The sequence below is a fragment of the Vidua macroura genome, chromosome 2 (assembly GCF_024509145.1).
Source record: "Vidua macroura isolate BioBank_ID:100142 chromosome 2, ASM2450914v1, whole genome shotgun sequence".
Taxonomy (NCBI): domain Eukaryota; kingdom Metazoa; phylum Chordata; class Aves; order Passeriformes; family Viduidae; genus Vidua; species Vidua macroura.
In genome coordinates this window covers 109,949,728-109,955,301 of record NC_071572.1, presented here as the reverse complement: position 1 = coordinate 109,955,301, position 5,574 = coordinate 109,949,728, and the positions used below count along the sequence as shown (strand labels likewise).

The 5,574-nt window shown below is 33.1% G+C and overlaps 1 long non-coding RNA gene across 1 annotated transcript; it reads left to right on the top strand.

Annotated features, from left to right (window-relative positions):
- Positions 1–207: 207 nt before the first annotated feature.
- On the top strand, positions 208–3,044 carry LOC128822578 (uncharacterized). The gene is made up of 3 exons (XR_008441498.1): positions 208–286; positions 2,130–2,195; positions 2,961–3,044. It is a non-coding gene; the product is annotated as an uncharacterized LOC128822578 (long non-coding RNA).
- The last annotated feature ends 2,530 nt before the right edge of the window (positions 3,045–5,574 follow it).

The window sequence follows — 5,574 nt, the reverse complement described above, 5'->3', positions numbered from 1 at the left end:
GAAAAGTTGATTGACTGGATTTTTTTTTTTTTTTTTCCCTTACAAAAGGAGCAACAAAACCCAGGTTTTTTACTTAGTGGTTTTCCCAAGTTTGTGGTAAAATGCTTTTGCATGTCTGGTTAAAACCACGTATTGTAAGCAAGATAAAAAAGGTTGATTAACTTGACATTTCACTGACTACTCTCTCTTGTACTTATGCTGTACAGGCCAAGTTCCACAGCTCAGTGAAAACAGTGGAATCAGTTGAATTTCTTAAATGAAGAATACAGCAGGGAAAAAAGAAAAGGTAGAGGATCATGGTTAGTTTATACTGATTTACCTAAGAGAAAAAAGTCAATTATTTCTTTTGTAATTGAGAACCCTGAGGAAAAGGAAACACAGTGATTAGATGTCCCCCTTTTTTTTTTTTTTTTTTAATTTTATCATCTCTTGTATATTGAATGGATCTCCTTTTTGTTTTTTTCTTCCCTGAAGTGCTCTGATATCAATGTGTAATAGCAGAAATCTTTTGAATATGCAAGCTGTTAATGCTCTGTAACAAAGAATTTCTTAATAGTTCTTGGTCTATTTACAGACTATATTACAGAGGTTTGGAGTTTGGAATATTTCCTTAACGAGTTCCTCTTTTATAGCCGAGGTTCTTTTTATCTCTTAACATTCTGTGCAACATCACTTATTTTTGGCAAGATGATTTCATCACCATTTTTACTCACCTAAAATATTTCACAGCTTTGCTCTCTGTTTTGATTTGTTGTATTCTCTATGCTCTCACTTTAATGCATTGTTTTAGAAGGATCATCTCTTCAGATGTCAACAAATTTAAAATAATCAAACAAAAAAAAAACACAACAAAAAATAAAAGTACCTTTTCAGTTGGAAGATACAACATAAACACAAGTAGCCAGTCGAGCTACCTTGTATTGAAGGTTTCACACTTAAAAAAAATCTGGATGATGACTTGGACTGTAAATAAAGACAAAATAGAACTTTACCTTTGTGTCAGGCAAGACCTGAAAATACACAAGCTGAAAATCACTGAGTCATTCCTCAGGAGTTTTCAAGGGATTTTTGGGAAAAGGAGGATGGTAGTTTTTGAGATTTGGTTTGGGATTTTTGTCAGGGAAGGTGGGTGAAAAGTCAAAGTCAAAAAGATGCAAAGCTATCACACAATTAATTTAAATATTAAAAACACTAATTCCCTTTCTGTTTTTTGTGTGTAAAGATTTTGGCAATGCTCAGTCTCCAAGAATATGCCATAAAATAATTGATAAACAGCCACTATATACAATAAAGTCTAAGTAGAGAGTAAAATAATATGGGGGTGAGGTGTGCTACTATAGGACTGTAGCAGTGGTCTCACAACATTTTTGATCATATACCTCTATCTGTAAAATATTTTTAAACATACACCCTGGGTTGCATATATATATACATATACATACATACATATATATATATATACACTCTTAGTTATTTATATATTATACATCTATCTAATTGCAATAATTCTGTGTATTATAAACATAACGCAAAAATAGAAGTTTAAAAGAGATGAAGATTAAAGATGTATTAATAATTATATTAACAGTGCAAAAATATTAATTAAAAATATTTAATAATCAGTATTGTAAACAATATGGTTTAATATGCTTAATTATTTTTTTTTAATTCTGGTGTAACATCTTGCTGGAGCAATTTGAAGCTCTGTTTCTAAATGTTGATACTTCTAAATGACTGTCATAGATGAGAAAAGATAGCTCAAAAATACCTGGGTGCATCATTTTTCCACACTTGCTAAATAATGACACTCATTTTTCTATCTCATTCATGAATTAATCAAGTTTTTTATAGACTTTCAGCTAGTAAATGTTTATCCACTCCAATGTGGTTCAGTTTTCCTTGCAATTTAATTGAAAGGTACTGCATTTTTATATTTTTAATAAATGGCTTCAAAACCCACTGACAGTTTTCTCTTTGAAAAATTTTAAGCATATAGAAAATTTTGTTTCCAGGTTTTTTATGTATAGAAATGTGAGAATTTTCATAAGTGACACATTCTTTTCAGAAATAAAATCCCTTAACAATGAAATCACTTCCAAACCTTACTTGTCAAAATGCTCTCTCCATAGGATGAAGTTCTTTGGAAAAACAGTTAATTTTTCTCTCATTGTTAAGACATCACCTTTACCTTGAAGGTACACATTCAGTCTGTTTATTTTTTTTTTTTTTAATATCTGCTATGTAGCAACCTGCTGACAACCACTTGTCAACACAGGAAAGCTCAGCAAATACAGAACACTTGTCCTTTTTAGATGAAAAAATGAATAACTTATCTTTAATTTTGACAACTCTTTTAAGCACTTTGACGTGAGATGAGCAGGAAAACACTGCGTGGTACAAAAGATTTTCATGGTCACTCCCCATCTCGATACAAATACTGTAAAGATTGTACTATTTAAATATCTTTCTAAAATTCACCACACTGGTGGCATAGTGCAGATTTTTGTGCACTTCTGGCTGCTATTTATTTGCTGCAGCAGTTTCTCTATAAATTATGTGGTGAATGAATTCTATGGGTGATGCTTTCTCTGTAACTTTACTCTGGGAACTTTTTTTTTATTCTAGTAAAAGTAGCCATTCCATCAGTGGTTTCACTTGCAAAGTTTTACTATAAAACATTATTTTTGTTAAAGAAGTCACCATAGAGAATATATTTTCTCCAGTATTTCTTTCCTTTAGTGGCTCTCAAAGCAATGGCTCTTAATGTACTTCAGTACTGAAACAGAATCTAGTACATACCATAAACTGAGATGTGTTAGAAACGTGCACTTTCAGCCAATTGTATAGCAAACCTATTTAAAAATTCAGCAATATTTTGCAGCATATTTCACCAGTATATTCTGAAAAAAAAAAAAGAATGTTTTGTAGTTTGTTGCCATATTGTTTTCTGTGTATTTCAGCCATTTCCAACATGGAAGATTTTTGCCTTTTGCTCTTAAGAAGAGGCCTCTGAACATTTATTACTAAATTTAGGGAAGTACAGGGTTAAATATCACATGACTTCAGACTTTTTTGATTATATATGATTAGGTTATCATCATTGTTGCCTTATAGAATGACTGAGAAAAATCTTGTCAGCTACTAGGAGTAGGAAAATTGTCATGTCTGCCACTTTCTTGTTGGTTGCTTGTCATCACATTAACATTATTTTCATTGTGAGAAATGTGTCCATTTTGTGAAAGTTGGTTTAGTACAATCTGTAAATCTGCTTAAACAAGGGCAGGTGAACTGCAACGTGTCACAATATGCTGAGAGCGAGCTAACAACTGAGGGCACCATTGTTAATTAACATTTTCCCTAGTTCAAGTTCCAAATTGGAGAGCGTATTGGATCCTGTGGTGACAGAAAAAGGGTGAAGGTTTTTCAGTATTGTCAAACCCAAACATTCAAAAGGCACAGAAGAAGTGCCAGAACAGCAGACTTAAAAATAGCAATAAGCAGCTTACCTCTACATTTTTTTTTTTTTCCTCTGATTTTGGGCTGCAAGTCTGACCTTGAGTCATGAATTTCCAAACTTGCTTCTTTACCTATGGGGATTAGAAGAAAAAAAAAAAAAAAAAAAAAAAAAAAAAAAAAAAATACACATATACACTATATATACTATATGTATACAATATATTAAAATATATATACATTATATAAATATATATATGTGCATGTATGTGCATGTGTGCATATATGTATATGCATATATGTGTATATATAAATCTACACTTTTATAGATTTATATATGCATACACAGAGAGATAGAGGGAAGGGAAGCACTCATAAAATACCTGTTTCAGAGACTTGAGGCTTTTAAGAAAATCAGACACCTTGAGACTCATGATAAAGTCTTGATAGTTGTCAAGAAATGTTATTAACTGTGAATATCTTTTTAAGGTTATATACATACATATAAGATTTGGATTTGAATGCTTTAAACTCATTGGTCTGTATCTGAGGATATTTTTTTTTTTTTGGTAGTAGGGGGAAAAAATTCTTTGGGCTGTTAACAAATTCCAGATATAATGGTTTTAGAAAGGCCAGTAGTCTATTGGAATTCTAAGGAGAAACAGAGAGCTGAGATTCTTTAGTCTGGAGAACACTCAGAGGGATCTTAGCAATGTGGGTAAATATCTGACAGGAGTAAACTGAGGGAGAGATTCTCTTCCCACAGACTCCCAGTGACAGAACAAGAGGCAATAGACACAATTTAATATGCATGAAATTCCATGCATATTGAGCACAGAAAAACTGCAGCTGGGAGGTTGGTCAAACAGTTGCCTAGAGAAGTCTCCTTGATGGAGACTCCACAACTTCTCTAGGCAACTGTTTGAAACTATTATTATATATTATTGAAACTATTATTATATAACATGCAGCTGAGTTTTTGAACTATTAAAAACTCAGCTGCATGTTATCCTGGACACCTGATCTATCTGACCCTGCTTGAGCAAAGGATTTCTGTAGTAGATGATTTCAAAAGGTCCCTTCCAACCTAAGTAATTCTGTAAATTATTCCTCTCTGCCCCAGGTGAAATGTTAGAAGGCTGTCAGATATTAAAATATTAGGTGATGAAACTCTGTAATGTCCCCCTGAAAAAAAAAATAAAAATCACTAGGAGTAGGAAATGAAGAAATGCTGAATTTTCACATTGCTGTTGTCTGGCTCCGATATCCCAGGTGATCACCTGCAGTACAATTTTTGGCAATCACTGTTAACACACTAATACTTGTGTGCCATAAGCACAAGCATTTAAAGGTAAGTTTACCACACTTAAGCTATCCTGCTACACCAACTGAAGGTGAACAAGTCCTGAAGAATCTTTCTCAGAACATGGTAACACAGGGAGCAGACATAATTTCTATTAATTGTTTTAATCTGAGATATGGAGGACTGACACATGCTGATTTCTTTAGGGAAAAAGATGTATCAGGAAACAGGGTGAAAAATGTGAGTAGTGAGCTATAAAAGGGTCCTTTTGTAGACAATATTACCATTTTACCTTTTGAGATACTTTGCAACCCTTTTTATCCACATGAATAATACATTGAAGTGATGAATTTCTCCTAGGCCAATTCACATTTGAAGAAATATTGTGGTGAGAGCAGATGCTGTAGTCATGATGGCACATTGAGAAATTGTCCATCAGATGGCACAGTAACAAACAGCTTTTGCAAACAATCCAAAATATATCTACAAAACAAAAACCATCCCACAGCCCACCTGCTCAACAGAAAATTCAGGGAAAAGCTTTCAATATGTCTTTTTAGAGATACCCTCCTAGGAAGATGTTGATGAACTGGGGAAAGTCTGCAACAGATTGTTTTATGGAGGAGGAAGATAGAAATATTGGTTGTTTCAGCACTCCCAGAAGTGGAATTATCCCAGCTTGCAAAACAATTCAGTCTTGGTTACTTAGCAGACTTTAAAAATGTTTTAAAATATGTCTGTTACAGCTACTGATAAGGAAACTATCAAGGACCGTTATGTTATCCTGAATCTTTTCCCTAACCCAGAATTTCCCTTGA